This window comes from Bos javanicus, chromosome 2 (assembly GCF_032452875.1).
Source record: "Bos javanicus breed banteng chromosome 2, ARS-OSU_banteng_1.0, whole genome shotgun sequence".
NCBI classification, from domain to species: domain Eukaryota; kingdom Metazoa; phylum Chordata; class Mammalia; order Artiodactyla; family Bovidae; genus Bos; species Bos javanicus.
The window spans coordinates 17044990-17070132 of record NC_083869.1 but is presented as its reverse complement, the minus strand read 5'-3'; positions in this window follow the sequence as shown (position 1 = coordinate 17070132).

The window sequence follows — 25143 nt, the reverse complement described above, 5'->3', positions numbered from 1 at the left end:
CACAAAGACAGAAATATAGATCAATGGAACAAAATAGAAAGCCCAGAGATAAATCCACGCACATATGGACACCTTATCTTTGACAAAGGAGGCAAGAATATGCAATGGATTAAAGACAATCTCTTTAACAAGTGGTGCTGGGAAAGCTGGTCAACCACTTGTAAAAGAATGAAACTAGAACACTTTCTAACACCATACACAAAAATAAACTCAAAATGGATTAAAGATCTAAACATAAGACCAGAACTATAAAACTCCTAGAGGAGAACATAGGCAAAACACTCTCTGACATACATCACAGCAGGATCCTCATGACCACCTCCAGAATATTGGAAATAAAAGCAAAAATAAACAAATGGGACCTAATTAACCTTAAAAGCTTCTGCACATCAAAGGAAACTATTAGCAAAGTGAAAAGACAGCCTTCAGAATGGGAGAAAATAATAGCAAATGAAGCAACTGACAAACAACTAATCTCAAAATATACAAGCAACTCCTACAGCTCAATTCCAGAAAATAAATGACCCAATCAAAAAATGGGCAAAGAACTAAATAGACATCTCTCCAAAGAAGACATACAGATGGCTAACAAACACATGAAAAGATGCTCAACATCACTCATTATCAGAGAAATGCAAATCAAAACCACTATGAGGTACCATTTCACACCAGTCAGAATGGCTGCGATCAAAAGTCTACAAATAATAAATGCTGGAGAGGGTGTGGAGAAAAGGGAACCCTTACACTCTTGGTGGGAATGCAAACTAGTACAGCCACTATGGAGAACAGTGTGGAGATTCCTTAAAAACTGGAAATAGAACTGCCTTATGATCCAGCAATCCCACTGCTGGGCATACACACTGTGTACCCCAATGTTCATCACAGCACTGTTTATAATAGCCAGGACATGGAAGCAACCTAGATGTCCATCAGCAGATGAATGGATAAGAAAGCTGGGGTACATATACACAATGGAGTATTACTCAGCCATTCAAAAGAATACATTTGAATCAGTTCTAATGAGGTGGATGAAACTGGAGCCTATTATACAGAGTGAAGTAAGCCAGAAGGAAAAACACCAATACAGTATATTAATGCATATATATGGAATTTAGAAAGATGGTAACGATAACCCTGTGTACGAGACAGCAAAAGAGACACTGATGTATAGAACAGTCTTATGGACTCACTGTGAAATATCATGTAAGAAACGAGTTGCCAGTCCAGGTTCGATGCATGATACTGGATGCTTGGGGCTAATGCACTGGGACGACCCTTCAGGATGGGGAACACATGTATACCTGTGACGGATTCATTTTGATATTTGGCAAAACTAAAATTTGTATCTAAAATGTACTAAAAACTCTCTTAAAACTCAACAATAAGAAACAACACAATTTAAAAAAGGGCAAAAGATCTGAATAGACACTCTCAACCAAGAAGATATACGGATGGCAAATACGAATATGAAATGATGCTCCACAGCATATGTAACCAGGGAATTGCAAATTAAAACTACAAGATACCTATTAGAATGGCCAAATCTGGAACACTGACAATACCAAATGCTGGTGAGGATGTGGAACGATAGCAACTCTCATTCATTGCCAGTGGGCATATAAAATGGTAAGCTACTGAAAAACACAGACAGTTCTCGCACAGTTAAACACAGTCTCACCATATGATGCAGTATTTGTGCTTCTGGGTATTGGCCCAAATAAGTTGAAAACTTATGTTCACCCCCAAAACCTGTATATAGATGATTATAGCAGCTTTATGCATAATTGCCAAAACTTGGAAGCAACTAAGATGTCTTTCAATTAGTGAATGGATAAAGAAACTGGGGCATAGCCACACAATGGAGTATTATTTGGCAACAAAAAGAAATGCGCTACTAAGCCACAAAACGACATGCAGGAATTTTAAATGAATATTGTTAAATGAAAAAAAAAAACAGTCTGAAAAGGCCACATACTCTATGACTCCAACTATAAGATATTCTAGAAAAGGCAAAACTATGGAAACAGTAAAAAAAATCAGTGGTTTTCAGTGGTTGGGAAGGGGAGAGAGAGATGAATTGGTAGAGCACAGAAGATTTTTAGGTCAGTGTAACTATTATATTTGATATGGCAAAGGTGGATAACAATATGCATTTGGCAAAACCCATAGAACAGTACAATACAAACTGTCAACCCTAATGTATACTATGAACCTTAGTTAATAGTAATGTATCAATATTGGCTTATCAATTGTAAGAAATATACCATACAAATGCAAGGTGTTAAGAATGGGGAAACTGAGGAGTACAAGTATATTTAGGGAACTCTAATTTCTCCTTGATTTTTCTATAAGCCTAAAACTTTATAAAAATAGTCTGTTGATAGAAGAAAATTAAATAAACTGATTTAAGCTTTAATGCAGTTAAAATATCTGAAAATATAGTATGACATGATGAAATAGAAAACAAGAGAATAGCACTTGAGTCCTGAATTTAAGAGGCCTGGTCTGTACAGACTTTCTTTTCCAGACACTGTCAATAATAATAATAATAATAATGACAATGATCACGATGATGGTGGCGGTAGTGAATAACAGTTATTTTACATTTACAAAGTGCCAGGCATTATGCTATACATTTTACGCATTTTCTAATGTAATCCTCACATAACTTGATGAGATATGTACTGTTACCCTGATTTTTCAAATAAGGAAACAGGAGCTTTTCCAGTTCACACAGCTAGTAAACGGTGAGCAGGTACACACCCCACTGCGCACTCTTAACCACAGTGCTACTTCACATTTTACTGCAAAGGGAAGATGCAATGAAATTATATGAACATGCACCCAAGTTTCCAAATTTATCAGATTAGGTCATGTGAAAAAAACACAGGGTAAAATAATGGGCTTATCATCTAAATTGTATTTTTTTTTAAAAAACCTGTGACCTACATATACTTAACCATACTTGCATAAAATGAAACTATGATCTCTAATTTTCTACAAGTAGTCTTTCTTGAAAGCAGATACCAATGCTTTCATGGCCCAGAAATTTGCTCAACTGTTCAAGAGAAAAAGAGAGGTCAGTTCAGTTACAGTAAATCATAGGTGTGTGGGCAAGGGAGTAAGCCCTGGGCTGAGAGGGGAGAGACCTGAATTGTGGTCCAAGCCCTGTCATTCCTGTGCCAAACATGTCTGTCTCCTGGGAACTGGACTTAAAGAGACTAATAATGAAAATCTCTGTGTACCTTCTAGTGCTCTGATTCATGTACAAGTGACCTTGAAGATTATTAATTCTTCTGATGGAAAAACTCAGTCATAAGGCATGAAGAAATTATGGTAGACCGGGGAGCCTGGTGGGCTGCCGTCTACGGGGTTGCACAGAGTTGGACACGACTGAAGTGACTTAGCAGTTAGCATAGAGTTTCACCTCAATTTAGGCAAGCCTGCCTTAGTGTAGCAGCATCCAGAGGTGGATCTGAGGTTCGGTGGAATAGCCTCTTTCCATAGGCAAATCTCAAAGGAGCAGAATAGTCAGATTAATAACACTGTGTCAGTAGTAGGAAGATCAGTTCCTGCTGGATTCTGGATAACCAGGGCCCTGTGCAAAACTGAAAAATAGAAAAAAAAATTCTGGCCTGTGCTATGTTTACAAAGGACTCTCCCTCCTCGTAACAATGCACTCTACCCCTCCACTGCCAAATCCCTGCCCCTCTTCACTTCCACACCTCATGGGACCTTCCTCCCAGGATGGTCCTTGAAGTTCCCTAGGTGCTACAAGATATTCACCTCTTCTTCTAGAACTGCAGTCTTGCTGCAGTTCCTCTAAGATTTAGAAGGAAAATAAATAGATTAAAATGAATCAGACTACAGTATAAATGGCTGAAAGGAGCTTAACCCTTCCAGAGTCAGTATTCGAATCTTTTAATATACATAAACCTTTCAAAAGTGAAATTTGGATAAGAGGAAGTTTTGTGGGCTTTTAAAATTGATTAATTTTTAGGAGAGGAAATCATGCTATGCTGGGACCTCCTGTCTTTATCACCAATTTGACTTTAGATTAGCAAATCAGAAAAACAAAAGGAGACCCCAAGCAACCCAGCACTCCACTTCTGAAAGACTGCTAATTCAAACCCAATCCACTCCACAAGATGCCAGGAAGTACATGTTCTGTGGGCTAACACTGAAATTGCTCACCTAAATTGTCAAATATACATTTTATGATAACCATCTCACTCGACACTAATAATCAAAGCATCCAAGAATTACAGATATGCTGAGAGAAAATATTCAAGACATAATTGCAATTAATTTTTGTTTCATGAGTAAACAAACCATGCCAAGAGAAGTGATTTTGCTGCCATTACCTTCAACAAGAAACTTTTTATTCATTTGAAGTTTCTCTGGCTTGGGCCCCAAATAACGATGTTATATAAAAAGTTTTTCGAAGTTACTATATGGCTTCTCTAAAGTCTGTACAATCCATTATTTCACATTTCTCTAAGTATATCACGCTGGACAAAAAACTGAAATATACATGTATATTTACATATATGTACAAAATATTAAACAACCAGACACTTTGTGTAATTTTAACTAATTTAGACCCAATTGAACATACCCTTTTCACTTTTTCACCCTTTTGTTTCCCCAAATGTGCTCATATTTTAACTATTTCAGGAGAACACAAAGGAGAATCATATAAATAAAATGATCTTTTTCTTTCTCTTTGAAACTATTTTAGACCTCACAAATAAGACACACGAAAACCACTGCTCTATAGAAGATGACTACCAAAAAAAATCAATGAAAACACACACATCAATATTCTCTCTCTCTCTCTCATACACACACACAGACACACACACGGTATCCTGATAAAAATATATACATAAAATTCTCAGCTATAAAGTTAGAAGATTAACAAGAGGGGAAAGTACTAATGCTAGAATCAAAGCAAGAAGAATTATTATTGCATGGTCCTTTAGAGTTCTATGAGTGTATCGACACCCATTATGTCACATTGATGAAGCTACCCTATTTACTACTGGTAAGTACCTACCCTGCTGTCTCATTAGAGCTTAAAGTTAAAGATGACTAATGGTGTTTTTAAAGCTTGGAAGTACTGAATACATCTTTCTATACAGTTTTGACTTTTAAACCATGTTAATGCTTTATATATTAATAATTTAAATTTAAATAAGGATGGAAGAAACTGAATTTGGTTTGAAACACAAATAAATCTAATTGTATGTCAGACAGACAAGATAACCATATGCAAGAATGGAGGTAACTTCTGAATGCAGTATATGACTTACATCCTCAATGAAATATTTTCTATGGGCAAAAAGAAGAGTGGCATGATCTTGGACTTAATGAGTTTATTGCTGGTACTGGGATTGATATCACAATTTTGAAATTTGGGGGAAGGGGTTAATGTAACTACAAATTAGTAAATATTAATATATTGATATTGTTGGGAACCAGGAATTTCTCTGTGGGAGAAAGAAGATACAGAAACAGAATGGGAGAAGGAGAAAATATGCTATCATGTTGGATTGGAATTCAAGGTATTAGTAAGAACTTACGATTCTCTGCATGTATCTACTAGCTCTGTCCACTGAATGCTTCCAGAAGGAAAAACACCCTCCCTCTGAAAACAATGATACGCTGGTAGCAATAAACACGTCTAGTTCCAAGATACTGGTTTCTAAATATCATTCTCCACTAAAATAAACCAGGACATTTGGGAGAAATCACTGATTCTTAGTCTAGGGAAGAAAAAGCACAAAGTATTGCCTAAAATCTGTTTCTATACTGGAGAAAAAAGAAAGTACTCAAAAATGGATCAAAATTGTTAGCTTGAAGGGGTGATCACTAGTTAAATTTGGGACAATTATAGCATCAAGATGTCTAATGACATGACTGGATTATAATGTGATTTAAAAAATAAAAATCCTGGAATCCATACTGATTTTTTAAGTGGGGATAGGAGGAGGAAAAGTTTTCTTTACAGAAGCCAACTAATGACTATAGAATGAACAAGAGAAAGTCATCATTTTCACAATCACCATAGTAACAACCAGTTCGAGAAAGATGCATCTGAAGATGCTAATATCATTAAGTGAAAAGCAATTAGGAAACAAGATAGTCATGGAGTCTCAAAGTATCTTGCCACAGATTACTTATTGATTGCAAAGGGAAAAGATACCCTTACAGTGCAGAAATCTGGCAGAGACACCTTTACCAGTGATTGAGTTTAATGTCATCAACATTAGGACAAACCACCATCATGAGCCACTTGATACACACCTATGGAGCATTCTTGACAAATATATTTAACCTGAATCTAATCATGAGGAAACACCAGACAAATCCAATTGAGAGAGATTCTGAAGAACTGGCTTATACTCTTCAAAAATATCAATACTGTTCTAAAAATCAGCTACAAAGGCCATGATTGGAACAATCTGAAAATTTTCAATATAGGCTACATAGTAGGTAAAAGTATTATACTGTTAAATTTCTTGGACATCATCAGATAGATGCTGAAGTATTTAAGTTCATGGTGAAAAGTTATAATGTCTGCAACAAACATTGAAATGCTTCAGCAAAACCAAACAAAACCCAAGTGTGCACACAAAGAGAAAGGGATAAAGTGAAAGTGACAAATTACTGCCAACTGGTGACCCTACATGAGTGGTTTTGCAACTTTTCTGCATATTGCAATTTTTCAAAATAAAAAATTGTTGGGAGAGGGTGGGAATCCTTAATGTATTTAATGGGACACTTTCCTACATGCTTTGACCCCAGAAGTCTATACTCTCTGTTATTCAAGTAGGACCACATCTTCTTGGGGTACGCAGAAATAACAGGGGCACGACAGTGCCTGTGGGGTGCTGGTGAGCACAGAGGCTGGGAGAACCTCAGGAAAGCCTTCGGAGTGTGCCACTTACTGGAACACAGGGCCTTCCTTACTGTGCCCTGCCGGGCCCTGCACCACCTGCCCCCTTCAGTTCTCAGCTCCTACTTCTCCTGCTCGTGTACATATTCCTCATCCCTACTTCCCTTTTTCTATTCCTCATGACCACCGAGCTCCCTCCTCCTTGGACTTGTGTTCTCCGTGCCCCCTGCTCAGGAGCGCTGCCTCCAGACCCTCATGCGCTGTAAACGTCGTATCATGCAGGTCTTGGCCGGAGCATCCTTCCCGCCATCACCAGCTCTAGAGTGACCCTGCACTCCCTGCATGCACCCTGAGAGCATCTTTTTCAAGTTGCTCTGCATTCACTCACCCCATGGCACAAGTTAGAAATGACCATACTTCTGCATTTATTTATTGGTTTGCTAGCCATCCTCCCATGAAGCAGCCTCATCTCTCCTGGCCACTGCTGTAACCCAGGGCCTCGATCAGTACCTAGTGTACTCCACAAACACTTAGGGACTTAATGGACCGGTGGTGCTAACACACTGCACAACCCTGTGGATTAAACACTGTATTGCCTTCCCCACAGTATCTGCATTTAGAGCAATAAAATAAAAATGCAAAATCAGAATTTGAGTCGATAGCCTCTCTCATATTTCTCTTAAGACTAATTCAAGATACCTGAATCAATGCTCTTGTTTTCTAATGAAACATAAAAATATTTGCAAACAATCACGTATCATAGCAGAAATGAATCTTCCGGTCCTTGCAAGGATAAATGAATGAGGGGATGTAACTGCTGCTTCATCTGTCCACAGCACTCTAGTCACCAGCCAGAGGAGATCATTAAACAATTGAAGGTGGGAATCTATTCTGCCTTTTCACTTCATTAAATCATACATCATTTTTATATGTGAGCCACCAGGCTATAAATCATGTAAGACAGAATGAGAGCTAATTAAAGGGTCAGCTGAGCATATAGTTTTGCATTCCTAGGTACCCAAAAACTGAGATTGACAATAAATATAATGAAACCCTGCACCATTTGCTAAGTAATAAAGCAAGGATTTTCAAGCTGCCAAATTCCTATGACAAATTTTCATATTTAAAAAACTCCATATTGAATGTAAGTCTTATATAGTACTGAACTTTCATTTATCCGGAGTATTTCATTAAAATATACTTAGATTTATTTTATTTTTATTTTTTTGGTAAGGATTACAAGGTCAAAAAATATCAGTGACTTGCATTCTCATTTCAGATTGAAGTTCACTCGAGATAAGCAATATTATTGTTAATTGGTATTTATACAACATCTTTCCTCCAAAGTATGTTCAGGGAAAGCAGGTTAGTATAAAGAAATTCCATGTGTCAAGGGGGAAAATGAAAATGGAGTTAGACCACGATGGCCAAGGTCACTAAACAAGTCAGAAGCCATTCTGAGAGTAGAACCTGAAGAGACACGTGGCTTACAGTGGTTTTCCCTCCTCCAAATACACTGCTTCACCTAAACGGTGAGGGTGTTCAAGTTTTATGCATTTTACATTTGCATTCCTTACAACAGAGAACTTTCACATTAGAAAAAATCTCACTATCTTACTTAACCACTGTGATAAACATCAAGATTATTTTCCTACTTTTAAAGATCTTCATGGTTATAAAATAGAGCTTGAGCTCTAACACACTGAGACAGCACAGTCAGGTATAAATAGTAGGCTACAGTTTTTAAAAGAAGAAAGGTACTAACCTTCTATCAGTACTATAATTTAAAACCTAAAAAAATAGGGTACTTTTTGACTGTCTTGCATTATGATTAGGACTTTGCCAGCTTTTAAGTCTACTTCAGAATCACTGCTAAAAGAAACTAAAATGTTAAATAGACCAACAGTTTATTTACTAATTCTTTAAAAATATAAATCTCCAATATTTCCTATTCAAGTCCCAGAGTAGAAAAAAAGTTTCCCTCTGTGAAACAAAAGGCAAATAAGGTGGGAACTGATGAGGTATACAGTTCGAGGTTTCACAGCTGTACCTGTTTTTCAATCCTCTTTCCAAATAACATGATACACATTTCTCTCTGTGATCAAATAAGCACCAAAAAGGAAGAAAGAAAAATGTAGCTTGGACAACATATTTAAAAGATTACTTGGATCTTTTCTAATCTTATGCTCCACCATGAACCACTAATTACAACAACATTGGTATTTCAGTATGTACAAAACAAGCAAAACTTCACAGCAAACCCTGCTTGCACAATAGTGCATCTCTTTTACCTCAGTCTTCAAGTATATGGAGTACCTCACTCCTGATCCCATGGAAAGTGTGGCAAGTATTCTTTGCTACACCTCACCCCAGCATCACTGTTATAATTCATAAGGTCCCATCCCCTCCGCAACTACAAAGGAAATGCTTATTGCTCTGCTGTTTCCAAAAGAAGATTCCTCAGGAAAAGAAAAGCACATGCCTCCATGGGATGTAAAGCTATATATAGATAGATGTATAAATATCTATATGGCTAGATCTACAAGCAAAAAATAGCAAACAAGAATACTGGGAGCTTCAAGATATCTCCAGTCTATCACATTTGAGCACTATTCACTCTTTCCTAACAAAGAATCAGTAATTTGATTTTTTTTTTCATGGCTAAATTATGGAAAGTAAAATTAACTTATATAAACCTACCTTTAAAGTATATATATACATATATAAACACACACATATTTATGTATACATGTTTTTGTTTCAAAGAATATTAACCAAAAAGAAACAGACTGAGCTAAATATCAGTTATTATTGTAAATAGAAAAAATAGCATTTTGCTGTTCTTTGCAAATTTCACACTGAAGTCCTTTTTAGCTTCAGTGCAACATATTCTTTCCTAATTTAAAGAACACAGTGTACTATAAACCAACTGGAGGAGGAAGGCTATCTAGAAATGACATTTCTACCTGCATTCTTCATGGAGAATTCCTCTCCTAGAGAAGATTCTCCCCTGACTCTAGAAGAGAACTGCTTACCTTGCAGTCAGTTAAAAGATTCTTTTACTTGAAAATTTGGGGGGTGTGGGTGGGCTCATTAAAGACCAGCTGCAAAAGCTATAGTCACTGAGCCATCTAAAGATTCTTACCTCTGTTGCCATCATTAACCTTTCAACACACCTAACCCCATGGACCTCACCAGAGAGAACTGTGTGTAGATGGAGTTTTTCCCACCACCCAAACCAACTCAAAGCTCTTGTCCATTAACTTTCATGGAAAATCATTAGCCAATGAAATGGAATTTTTTTCCAGACAATAAGTCACAAAAGAAATGGCCTTTCTTGAGGAAGTCTGAAGATGGGAGGTTCAAAAAGGAATGAAACAATAATAGCTTCAGAAAAATCGCTGTCTTTGAGGAGAGCAGGGAATGAGGCAGGAAAAGTCTTCAACTAGATCAAGCCCTGAGCCTTTGGAGTGGGAGCACTGACTCCAAGAGCTTAGACTACCAGAGAACTAACCCCAGGGAGTATCAAATATGAGAACTCACACAAAAGAAACCACTTGAATACAAGACCCAGAAAAACAAACAAACAAACAAAAACTCAGCACAAATCTCACCCTATAGGAAGCTCACACAAACCACTGGACCAACCTGAGGAGGGCAGAAACCAAAAGGAAGAAAGATTTCAACCTTCTTCAAGGAAAGAATTCAACTTTCCTTGAAGCCTGGGAAAAGGAGACTTCAAATAATAAGCTAAAAAAAAAATGAAAAGGCAGAGAAATACTGCACAAATGAAGGAACAAATGAGAAACACAGAAGTCCAAATAAATGAAGAGGAAATAGGCAAACTACCTGCAAAAGAGTTCAACATAATGACAGTAAAGATGATCAAAAACATTGAAAACAAAATGGAGGAAATGCAAGAATCAATTAACAAAGATCACGAAGAGTTAAAGAATAAACATATAGAAGCAAAAAACACAATTACTGAAATTAAAAATACCCTAGAAGGAATCAATAGCAGAATATCTGAAGCAGAAGAAAGAATCAGTGAGCAGGAAGATAAAATGTTAGAAATAACTTCTGAAGAGCAGAAGTACTTTTTACTTTTTGTAAAAAGAATGAAAAGAACTGAGGACAGTCTCAGGGACCTCTGGGACCATATCAAACACACCAACATTCGAATTATAGGGGTCCCAGAAGAATAAGAGAAAAAGAAAGGGTATGAGAAAATTTTTGAAGAGATTATAGGTGAAAATTTCCCCAACATGGAAAAGGAAATAGTCAATCAAGTCCAAGAGGCACAGAGTCCCATACAGGATAAACCCAAGGAGAAACACACCAAGACATATACTAATCAAACTAACAAAGACTAAACCAGTCCATCCTAAAGGAAATCAGTTCTGAATATTCACTGGAAGGACTGATGCTGAAGCTGAAACTCCAATACTTTGGCCACCTGATGTGAAGACTGGACTCACTTGAAAAGACCCTTATGCAGGGAAAGATTGAAGGCAGGAGGAGAAGGGGACAACAGGGAATGAGATGGTTGGATGGCATCACCGACTCAATGGACATGAGTTTGAGTAAACTCTAGGAGTTGTTGATGGACAGGGAAGCCTGGCGTGCTGCAGTCTATGCGGTCACAAAGAGTCAGACACGACTGAGCAACTGAACTGAAATGAACTGAAACACTAAGAAAGATTGTTAAAAGCAGCAAGGGAGAAACAACAAGTGACATAACAAGGAAAACCTCATACACTTAACAGCTGATCTTTCAGCAGAAACTCTGCAGGCCAGAAGGGAATGGCAGGATATATTTAAAGTTTGGAAAGGGAAAAATCGGCAACCAAGATTACTGTACCCTGGAAGGATCTCATTCAACACAAAGCAAAAGTTAAGAGAATTCAGTACCACCAAATCAGCTTTACAACAAATGTTAAAGGGACTTATATAGTCAAGAAATACAAGAGAATAAAACAGATCTACAAAATCAATCCCAAACAATTAAGAAAATGGCAATAGGAACACATATATCAATAATTACTTTAAATGTAAATAGATTAAATGCTCCAACCAAAAAACACAGACTGGCTGAATGGCTACAAAAACAAGACCCATATATATGCTGTCTACAAGAAACCCACTTCAGACCTCAAGACACATACAAACTGAAAGTGAGAGGATGGAAAAATATATTCCATGCAAATGGGAAGCAAAAGAAAGCTGGAGTAGCAATCCTCATGTCAGACAAAAGAGACCTTAAAATAAAGAAGTTACAAGAGATAAGAAGGACACTCCACAATGATCAAGGGATCAACCCAAGAGGAAGACATAACAATTGTAAATATCTATCCACCCAACATAGGAGCACATCAATACATAAGACAAACACTAACAGACATAAAAGGAGAAATTGACAGAAAAACAATAATAAAAGGAGACTTTAACACCCCACTCACGCCAATGGACAGATCATCAAAACAGAAAAGTAATAAGGAAACACAAGTCTTTTAAATGATACATGAGATGAGATGGATCTCATTGATATCTTCAGAACATTCCATCCAAATGCAGAAGAATACACCTTCTTCTCAAGTGCACATGGAACATTCTCCAGGACAGACCACATCTTGGGTCACAAATCAAACCTCAGTAAATTTAAGAAAACTGAAATCATATCAAGCATCTTCTCTGACCATAATGCTATGAAACTAGATATTAATTATAAGAAAAAAAGTGTAAGAAACACAAATACATGGAGACTGAACAACACGTTTCTAAATAACCAACAGGTCACTGAAGAAATCAAAAGGGAAATCAAAAAATTTCTAGAGACAAATGACAATGAAAAAAAATGAAAACTCAAAACCTATGGGATGCAGCAAAAGCAGTTCTAAGATGGAAGTTTATAGAAATACAATCCTACCTCAAGAAACAAGAAAAACATTGAATAGACAACCTAACTTTACACCTAAAACAACTGGAAAAAGAAGAACAGAAAAACCCCAAAATCAGTAGAAGGAAAGAAATCATAAAGATCTGAGCAGAAATAAATGAAAAAGAAATGAAAGAAACAATAGTAAAGATTAAAAAACTAAAAGCTGGTTCTTGGAGAAGATAAACAAAATTGACAAACCTTTAGCCAGACTCATCAAGAAAAAGTGAGAGAAGAATCAAATCAACAAAATTAGAAATGAAAAAGGGGAGGTTACAACAGACAATGCAGAAATACAAAGGATTATGAGACTATTATGAACAACTATATGGCACTAAAATGGATAGCCTGGAAGAAATGGACAGATTCTTAGAAAAGTTCACTCTTCAAAACTGAACCAGGAAGAAATAAAAATTATGAACAACCCAATTACAAGCACTGAAATTGAAGCTGTGATAAAAAATCTCCGAAAAAAAGAAAAGCCCTGGACCAGATGGCTTCACAGAAGAATTCTATCAAACATTTAGAGAAGAGCTAAGTCCTATCCTTCTAAAATGCTTTCAAAAGATTTCAGAGGAAGGAACACTTCAAAACTCATTCTATGAGGCCACCATCACCTTGTCACCAAAACCAGACAGAGACAACACAAAAAAAGAAAACTACAGGCCAATATCACTGATGAACATAGATGCAAAAATCCTCAACAAAATTTTAGCAAACAGAATTCAACAACATATCACAAAGCACATACACCATGATCAAGTTGGGTTTATTCCACAGATGCAAGGATTCTTCAATATACAGAAATCAATCAATGTGATACACCATATTAACAAATCAAAAGATTAAAAACCATATAATAATCTCAATAGATGCAGAAAAAGCCTTTGACAAAATTCAGCACCCATTTATGATTAGAACTTCAAAAAATGGGCATAGAAGGAACCTACCTCAAAATAGTAAAGGCCATATATGATAAGCCTACAGCAAACATTTGGAGAAGGAAATGGCAACCCACTCCAGTATTCTTGCCTGGAGAATTCCATGGACAGAGGAGCCTAGCAGGCTATATAGTCCATGGGGTCACAAAGAGTCGAACATGACTAAGAGACTATCACACACACACACACACACAGCAAACATTCTTCTCAATGGTGAAAAATTGAAAGCATTCCCTCTAAGATCAGAAATAAGATGAGGGTGTCCATTTTCACCACTATTATTCAACATAGTTCTGGAAGTCCTAGCTGCAGCAATCAGAGAAGAAAAAGAAATAAAAGGAATCTAGATTGGAAAAGAAGAAGTAAAGCTCTCACTGTTTACATATGACATGATACTGTACATAGAAAACCCTAAAGATAGTATCAGAAAATTACTAGAACTAATCAGTGAATTTCACAAAGTTGCAGGATACAAAATCAATAGGCAGAAATCACTTGCATTTCTATATACTAACAATGAAAAATTAGAAAGGGAAATTAAGGAATCAATCCCATTCAACATTGCAACAAAAAAGAATTAAATATCTAGGAATAAACTTACCTAAGGAGACAAAAGAACTGTATACTGAAAAGTATAAGACTCTAATGAAAGAAATCAAAGATGTAAACAGATGGAGAGATATCCCATGTTCCTGGGTAGGAAGAATCAATATTGTGAAAATGACTATACTACCAAATGCAATCTACGGATTCAATGTGATCCCTATCAAATTACCCATGGCCTTTTTCACAGAACTAGAACAAAAAATTTCACAATTCATACACAAAAGACCCCAAATAGCCAAAGCAGTCTTGAAAAAGAAGAATGGAGCTGGAGGAATCAACCTTCCTGACTTCAGATTATACTACAAAGCTACAGTCATCAAGACAGTATGGTACTGGCACAAAAACAGAAATATAGACCAATGGAACAAGATAGAAAGCCCAGAAATAAACCCATGCACCTGTGGGTACCTTATTTTTGACAAAGGAGACAAGAATATGCAGTGGGGCAAAGACAGCCTCTTCAATAAATGGTGCTGGGAAAACTGGACAGCTACATGTAAAAGAATGAAATTAGAACAGCTCCTAACCCCATACACAAAGATAAACTCAAAATCAATTAAAGACCTAACTGGAAGACCAGAAACTATAAAACTCTTAGAGGGAAACACAGGCAGAACACTCGATGACATAAATCAAAGCAAGATCCTGTATAACCCACCTCCTAGAGTAGCGGAAATAAAAACAAAAGTAAATTTCAAGTGGGACCTGATTAAACTTAAAGCTTTTGCACAGCAAAGAAAACTATAAGCAAGGTAAAAAGACAACCCTCAGGATGGGAGAAAATAATAGCAAATGAAACAACTGACAAAGCATTAATTTCCAAAATATACAAGCAGCATATACAACTCAATACCAGAAAAACAAACAACCCAATCAAAAAGTGGGAAAAAGACCTAAACAGACATTTCTCCAAAGAAGACATACAGATGGCTAACAAACACATGAAAGATGCTCAACATCGTTCATTATCAGAGAAATGCAAAGCAAAACCACAATGAGATATCACCTCACACTGGTCAGAATGGTCAAAAAGTCTACAAACAATAAATGCCGGGGATGGTGTGGAGAAAAGGGAATGCTCTTGCACTGTCAGTGGGAACATAAATTGATACAGCCACTATGGAAGATAGTCTGGAGATTTCTTAAAAAACTAAGAATAAAACTACCATATGACCCAGCAATCCCACTCCTAGGCATATACCCTGAGGAAACCAAAATTGAAAATGACACATGGATCCCATTGTTCATTGCAGCTCTCTTTACAATAGCTAGAACATGGAAGCAACCTAGATGTCCATTGACAGATGAATGGATAAAGGAGATGTATACATATACACAATGGAATATTACTCAGCCACAAAAAGGAATGCATTTGAGTCAGAGGTGGATGAATCTAGAACCTATTATACAGAGTGAAGTGAGTCAGAAAGAGAAAGATAAACACTGTATTCTAATGCATATATACAGAATCTAGAAAAATGAAACTGAAGAATTTATTTACAGGGCAATAACGGAGAAACAGACATAGAAAGTAGACTCATGGACGTGGGGAGAGGGTAAGATGTATGGAAAAAGTAACACGGAAACTTACATTACCATGTGTAAAATAGATAGCCAATGGGAATTTGCTGTATGGCTCAGGAAACTCAAACAGGGGCTTTGTATCAACCTAGAGGGGTGGGATGGGGAGGGAGTTGGGAGAGAATTTCAAAGGGAGGGGATATATGTATACCTATGGCTGATTCATGTTGAGGTTTGACAGAAAACAGCAAAATTCTGTAAAGCAATTATCCTTCAATAAAAAAATAAATTAATTAAAAAAAGAAATGGCCTTTCTTGACCAGAAAATGAATATTATCCTTATTCAAAGTTACTTTTAAATTTAATATTCCATTTTATAATTATGGTACCATTTGAAATGATGAGGTAAAATACAAAAAATGGACACTTTATGATGTGTCTTTGTCTAATTCGTTACCATGTAAATCTTTACCATTCACAGACACTCAAAAATCTAAGTGTTTCAGATGGTCAACTGCATCAGTTAGGGTCCCAGTGGGAAAGAAATGCACCTTTCAGTTTGGGAAAATATTTGAAGAAGATTCACTTTTAATGGACTACTTATAAGTATATAATCTGGGCATAGTGGAACCATAAGGAGGATATGCAGGAAGCAGGAGTTAAAGCAGAAGGGATGTTACCCCCACCAGGGAGAGAGCAGTTACCCCAGCCTGGAGAGGAAGACCATGGGGGAGACCGCCTGGAGAGAAGCACTGGCCAGCACAGCACACAGCCAGACTGTGGGGCCCTTGAGAGAGGGATCCAGGGGATGTGCGTTCTGACATCACTCTACTCCCTCTCTCCTGTCTCCTGTTGGGATTTTCCACTAACCAAGCCCAACTGCAAGACAGAGGCTGAGGGATACCATAGATTCAGTCCACTCAGGTCAGCCTCCCAGTGTAGAGAAACAAGTGAATAAGGGCAAAAGTGGATCTGGAGGGACAAAGAGAAGACCCCTACATGGGCAGAGACGGGAACACACATGCTCCCACTCTAAGATTAAATTATGATACATTTATAGGGCTTCCCTGATACCTCAGTTGGTAAAGAATCCACCTGCAATGCAGGAAACCTGGGTGCGATCTCTGGGTTGGGATGATCCCCTGGAAAAGGAAAGGCTACCCACTCCAGTATTCTGGCCTGGAGAATTCCATGGACTGTAGAGTCCATGGGGTCGCAAAGAGTCAGACATGACTGAACGACTTTCACTTTTCATGATAGATGTATAAAACATACAGAAGTGAGGCATCCACATGAGGCAGGAGCAGATGCAAGGGCCCCAGGACAGCTTGCCTTGTCCCCCAGACAGAGTCCCCAAAAGCACACAGCACATAGGTACTGGCTGTGCAAGGCAAGATCTGTTTAATCAGAGCTGCTGCTCATTTCTCACCACCCCATGGTAAATCCATATTCAAGAAGATTTTAACAAGGGCCTCTGAACACTATGAAAAGGAATCTGGGTTGTCTCTGTGCAAAACTGAGTCATAGAGGTTTTTTGATCAGAGCAATGCCATGATTACATCTGTGTTTAGAAAGGCTCCTTTGGTCACTTTGTGATGTTGAGATTAGAAGATGCACTGAAGGAAATGTAGGGGACCATTTAGAAAGCCATTACAGTAATTCAGGAGGGAGATAAGTCCAGGACTGTCATTTTGTGATTTGCACTTTTTAAAATCTCTGGTGCCTAGTACTTGGCGATATATAAAGAGTGATACAAAATTTGTTCCTTCAATCTTGAAATTTCTATCATTCTCTCAATGATTTCTCCTGCTTCTTTACCTCCCAGGACCATTCATTTATCAAGCCTTGCTGAGTCTAACTTCTAACATCTCTAGGACTGTCCTCTTTTCTCCACCAATGCTTTGAGATAAAGGTCACACTTATCACACAGACTAGCATTTCTCAAAATTATGTACAAGCCGTTCTTAGGGACTTCATAAAAAAGAAAAGCTTTCTGGTCAAATGCTTTGTGGAAGTTGTGGAATAAACAAATGTAAATGGTTTGTTTATACCCACGTATGGATTCTTAGAGAGGAGGGAATACATGCATTAGTTCTTCCTTTTCATAAAACATCTAGTGACTTCTCCAGGCACAGTGGGATACCTCAGAATATAGACTGCAAAATGCTGACATGGACAAACGAAGGTTTTCCTTGCATTTCTGTAAAATTTCGTTCAGCCTGCTGACTTTTCTGTATTTATTGCCCCCAGGACAGAGATCATACAGCATAAAGCAGAGGAAAAGGTAATCAATTCTTACAGTTTGTTTCAAATGTTAGGGGAACTCATGGGCAACAGATTTGGAAAAATATAATGAATAAAAGCAAAACTTCTTACATTCAGACTAGATAAAAGGAAGGGAGAGGGAAACAGCCAAAAGGTAAGCAGAGTGTTTCAACTTAAGTGGGTACCTGAAAAGGGGGCCACGTCCCAGCCCACTTAACAGCCCCAAACTGAGCCATGGTGGAGAGGAAAGTCACAACAGACACAGAAGGTTTGGAGGACCTAAGAACCAAGGGAGTCTATGCCTTCCTGGGAAGATGAAGGGCTGGGAATAAAGCATGACTTTAAACGAAATGGCTGAAATGTAATTTCATGTCTATGCTGCAGTTTCCCAACCTTGGCACTGTGAACATTTTGTCCCCACTAATTCTTTGTTGTGGGGACTGTCCTGTGTATGGTGGGATGTTTATTGGCATCCCTGGCCTCTACCCACTAGATTCCAGGAATGTAATCCCCACCCTCAGTGTGGGCAACCAACAACATTTCCAGGCCCTGCCAAATGTCCCTGGGGGCAAAACTGCAGTTGAGACCTCTGCTCTCGGTGGATGCAGTCCTAGACAGCCTCAGAGAGTTTCTTACAAGTGTGGTACAGATTGTGAATAGCTGAATGAATCCTTCCGGAAGATCCAGAGCAACGTGCATGAATGATGTCCGAGAACCAGATGGGATGAAGGAAAAAAATGCAACGGCAAGAGTTGCCAGAGAGGACTGATCATACTCAAGGACAAAATGGCACCCTCCCCATGGATGCTTCCACATCATAACTTCACTGGTTAAGAACAAAGATACTGGCACATACTAGGAGGCAGGCTGTCTAGGTTCCCATCCGAGCTCTAATCATTAAGAGCTATTTGACTCTGGCAAAGTGCTCAATTTTACAGACCTAATACATAAGATAGAGATAATAATGGTACAGGTTATACAGGATTACTACAGTAATTAAATGCGTGAAATGATTAAAAGTCCTGCTCTCTCCATAATTAAGCATTGAGTAAGAAGTCATTTTTATTATGTATAAAAACAGTTCCCTGAAATTTGATCTAATTCAGAGTAGGAGAGTAACCATGAATTAAAACTAAATTTCAACCATCAAACCAAATAAGGTTCACAATAAAAGCTGAAATTCATAGGTAAATGAACCTATTTTTACATTTCCAATTTGTTTTTTTTTTTTTAATTTATTTGTTTGGCTGTGCCAGGTCTCAGTTGCAGCATGTGGGATGTAATTCCCTGACAAAGGATCAAACCCTGGCCCCCTGCTTCAGGAGCACAGAGTCTTAACCACTGGACCTACCGATTTGTATTCACAAATTTCTTCTCACTACCTTGGTCTCTTTGCATCCAGTCTGACATTCTCCATCTCTACCGCTCAATGCATATTCATACCACCATTATGGTCATCATTTTAAATCCCAAATGTGATCAGATACTGGGTTCCCAATTATCCATAGTCACGGTCACAAAGAGACACCTCAAGAGTTCAAGGCTATGTAGGGGAGGGCATGGCATGAGAGTTCATGGTTTCTGTGCAAGATTTGTATTATTTTAAAAATTATGTATGCTCCTAAGAAAACATTTGAAAACACTGGCCTATGGAGACTCCACCAGATGGCAGTCAAGACCATCCCTGAAGGCCCTCGCCCATCCCTCCAGCTGCTCAACAACCTTGCTATCCAGATGAAGAAAGTCACCTGTGCAGAGTACATGTGCCATCAACCTCATAGTTTTACACAGGCAATTTTGACTGCCTGGAATACTTTTCTGCATCTCTTACAGACAGGAAGTCACTGAAGGAACTTTTTTCTGGAAACGTGCTTATATTTGCATTTTTGAAAGAAGTCTTATGGACTCTGGTGCTGGGGGACCTGCTTCACATACTGCAGGATTCCTTATAAGGCTGGTAAGGAAAATACCTTGGGCTTCCCTGGTGGCTCAGGCAGTAAAGAATTTGCCTGCAATGCAAAAGACCTGGGTTTGATCCCCGGGTTGGGAAGATCCCTTGGAGGAGAGCATGGCAACCCACTTCAGTATTCTTGCCTGGAGAATCCCCATGGACAGAGAAGCCTGGCAGGCTACAGTCTAAGGGGTCTCAAAGAGTTGGACATGAGTGAGCAACTAAATACAGCACACAGCAAGGAAAATACTTAGCTTCCCTATGATCAAATTCCACTACAAAGTCCTGGAGTGCTCAAAAAAAAAAAAAAAAAACCAGAGCATTGAATCCACTAACCTTAGAAGTCAACCTCTCTTTTTCTGTTCTTTTACATTGTCCTGCTTATCCTTTCCCAAGGTCCCTACACTCTTCCCTTAGAGGATCTAGTCCCTTCTAAGAGCTTTTAAAACACTGGAGCCAGTCTCTCCTCTAGTTTGGGCAACTTCTGCTTTCATCTCTACTGTACAACTGTGCCCTGAGGCAAAGACAGCACAGAGGTCTGGAAAGGGAAGGGAAATGTATGTTTAGAGTAAAACAAGTGATCCACCAATGGATCAAGTGAACCACCATTCCATCTAGATGTGTGTCTCAGTGAATTGTAACTTCTTTCCTCATACTTTTCTTGAATCAGTTTCGTTTTGTGGTCAGAAAAATATACTGTTAAAAACAAGTCCAACTGGGACACACATCTATGCTGAAGACCCTTCTACAAGTTAAATCATGATCTAGAAAGCAATACCTTACCCAGTAGCTATCTTTTCCCTTTTCCAAACCTTCAAGATGGTTCCTTCAGTAGTGAAAAATATCACTCTTTCCTCAGGAGGGTCACCATTCATTGCCTTCATTTGTGCATCAATGTTCTACACTTTCAGTTTAATGCCACAACCCATCAGATCACTGCCTCCTCTGTCCCATTTGGCAGCCAGTCTCAGGACTGCTGCTGGTTTTCCATCTGTCAAACTCAATCTACCTTCAACCTAGAGGCAGGGCATGGAGAGTGGACTGAGCAAAGAACAACAAAGGCAGACTGGTTTGCTCCTGGATTTGCTCTGCTTTGAATGGAGAAGCATGCATGCTAAGTCGCCTCAGTCATGTCCGACTGCTCGCGACCCCATAGATGGTAACCTGCCAGGCTCCTCTGTCCATGGGATTCTCCAGGCAAGAATTCTAGAGCGGGTTGCCATCTCCTCCTCCAGGGGATCTTTCCAACCCAGGGATCAAATTGGCGTCCCATTATGTCTCCTGTATTGGCAGGAAGGTTCGTTAGCACTAGCACCACCTAGGAAGCCCAGAATGGAGAAGGGGGGTCCTAATAACATAGAATATTCCTTAATGGGGACTTGCTTCCTGACTTTGAGGGAATCTGGCTAGAAACAGGCTTACAGCCTAGAAGACAACATAAACAGTGATACTATTTATGTATCTTCCCAGCTATAAGGACTCCTCTTAACCCACAGCAAGAGGAGCATGAGGGAGCAGCCACATTGAACCATTCTGATCAGTGAGAATGAACCATTCTGATCAAGGAGAACCATACTCCTTGCTACCATGCATTGGTCCAGAGAGGACGTGGTCCAAGCTATCCTATCAGATAGAGTGGAATATGCTTACATAGCCTCCTTGAAAATGGACACCAACTGAAGCTGCCTCTTTCACTTGCTAGCTGTATGACCTAGCATGGGGCATGTGACCTCTCTTGACCTATTTCTTCATCTGTGAAAAGAATAATTTGAACTAGATGATATTTCGATTTCCTTTCTGCTCTTGCATTATGGTTGTCATAAAGAAGGTAGATTCTAGAGTCATTGAGGCCTGGATTCAAGACCATGTTCTATCAGTCACGAGCCGTATGACCTAGAAAAGTTCCTGGAATTCTAAGCATGAGTTTCATCATCTGTAAAATGGGGATGATGCTAGTGCCTTTCTTGGTGTTAAGCAAAATAGTGCATGTAAAGTGCTTAAACGCTATCACACAAAGTAAAGCAGACTACAGCCTCTGGTTACTATAGCTATTGTTATTTCTACATGGAATCATAAAGTGAATTTCTTTTAAAAAAAAAAGGAGGGAAAGAAGAAAAAGGAAGCAAACCAATGTGAAAATATCATAATTATTCAGTTAAAGGAATGGTTTGAATAAGAAGATCAAACTATATGGCTTAATATCAGTGCAAAGAGGAGAAGGAAACAGCAACCCACTCCAGTATTCATGCCTGGAGAATCCCATGGACAGAGGATCCTGGTAGGCTATAGTCCATGGGGGTCACAAAGAGTCAGACACGACTAAAGTGACTTAGCAGCAGCAGTGCAAAGAAGTGAGGGGAGAAAGTACAAAGAATCAATATGACTTCACAGGCATGTAAACACGTACAGCCCTGGAGGAGGGCATGGCAACCCACTCCAGTAATTTTGCCTGGAGAATCCCATGGACAGAAGAGCCTGGCAGGCTAGGGTCCATAGGGTTGCAAAGAGTCAGACACGACTGAAGTGACTTAGCATGCAAACATGTACAGGATGTTCAATTATGGTCTTAAAGAATGTAACACTATTTATGCCAAGCCTTATCACTCTCAGAATTTAAATAAAAATGTGATAACAAAGAATACTCCAAATACAAACAGCATTGGGTAAAATTATAACTCTCACGAATGACAGAGTCTGTAAACTATTCAACTTGAAGAACCGTATTGAAGACATATATTCCACAGTCTTTCTTTATAACCTTCTTTTAGTGACATGTACAATATCTATACACCTGAGATATTCCTTTTTTATGTCAAAAGTATACTAACTACTCCAACACCACACATGATTAATTATCTCCACTCTGATTATCTCAATCTAGAAACCACCCTAACACCCTTAAAGGTGGTAATATTTTGAAACCCTCAAGGAATAAACTAGGATGTCTATTATAGAATATTTTTGTCTACATGAACGGTATGATCTGGCGGCCACTGACTGACATAGAGTCTATTTCTTTGGGGAGTCACATTATCTGACTGGGTACCATGCAATCTAAAGAACGATGAGAGAGAATATAAGACAGGTAAGAGAGAAAAACAAAAATAATAAAGGAACCAGGGCTGCATACTGTGGCATAATATAATGCCAGCCTCAAGAGATAGGAAATCTCAGCAGGGGAGGGGCTGCAGTCAGCGAAGGCTGTCAACCCAGCATACTCCAGCCAAAACAACAATGTCATTCTACCTGTAAAGCTGAGAGCAAGTGCCACAAAAAATGACAGGGACAGGAATCAAAGATAAAGCCATCACACAAAGGGCATGTCACATCTGCCTCTCACATAAAAGAACTATATGGATCACACACACCATATCTTTCACATTAGATTTGTAAAGATTTACAGCCCTGTTCCATTTCCTAGGCTTCCATGAATGATGTAACATGTGCACAAGTGACCCTTTCAGATGGTCACACTAGGGAACTGGCAAGAGTTTCCCTGTGGGGGGGATCCTAGAGACCTCCTGAGGAACGCAAGAACTGAAGCATCCATTATCCCATATTTATGACAGTGCCCCAGAATTCAAAAAATGTTAAGGTGGTTGGTCCTGGATATCTCAGAACAAATGACTCACTCTCATCTGTCCCATTCAATTATCTTGGCACTACCAAGAGTTGTCATGTCGTGTGCCTGGCAGGACATTTTCAAAGTCAGCGGTTCTTTTGCAAGATGGTGAAAGACAAAGAGAACAGCTCAAAGATTTTCCTCTTAGACAGTATCTTCTCCATTCACCACACCTGCACTCAGCTGAAACTAAATACATTCTTTTATTTGACTGTGGAAAGTCATCTTCTTGGATGAGTTAATGCCTTGCTGACTACCAAAACAGTAATGAGAACATGTTTATTTCCCAGATTTGGTGTTAATCGGTTACTCTGATGATTGCACTTTAAAGCCATATTCTTGTAAAACATCTAGAATGGCTATTTCCAGAATTTGGAAACTAGGCGGTCTAACAGCTTTAGAATCCTATAGTCATTTTAGAGACAGAGATACAAGATTTAACTTAAATCACTCTAATCACTCAGATGTCTAAGCAGATATGCTGCTTACTTGTCCTGTTATACTTACATACTTTCACATGGGCCTCTGCAGATATAAGGTATTAGAAGGGAGTTTGCTCAGGGACCAACTTAGAAAGCCTTAAACTGAAATATAAGTATTTCATATCCTGCTTATCTATTTATATTTGTCTAAATAAACCCTCAAAATGACGGTGAGGGCTAAATACCTCTATTTTACTTCACATATAAAATCCAGGAAGCTGTCCCATGGCACCTTGGGCATGCTTCTCCCTTTATCGATTGGCTTCTCCATGAACCCAGAGGGCCTGCGCCGGGTTCAGAAGCGTGGAGCTAAAAAAGAACTTTCGGTAGACGGGAAGATTACACTTCATGACTGTCCTTCTCCGACTTTAATGTGCAAATGCAGCGAACCAGAGGTTTAAGACGGAGATTCAGGTTCAGCAGATCTGAGTAACACTGCTGGTCCACAGCCCAACCTGAAGCTGCTGGGAGCCCTGTCCTTGCTGACTGCCCTATGCTGCTCCTCCTCTACAGGGCGGGACCACTCTGGGTTTTTCTCAGGGCTTCAGCTTCCTCCCCTATGAAGCTAGACAAGGAGAGGGAGAGGGTGGGATGATTTGGGACAATGGCATTGAAACATGTATAATATCATATATGAAACTAGTCGCCAGTCCAGGTTCAATGCACCATACTGGATGCTTGGGGCTGGTGCACTGGGACAACCCAGAGGGATGGTATGGGGAGGGGGAGGGAGGAGGGTTCAGGATGGGGAATACGTGTATACCTGTGGCGGATTCATTTTGATATATGGCAAACCCAATACAATATTGTAAAGTTAAAAAATTAAAAAAAAAACAAAAAGAAATAGATAAACAACAGAATTTACTGTATAACACAAGGAACAGTGTTCAATATCTTATAATAACCTATAATGGAAAAT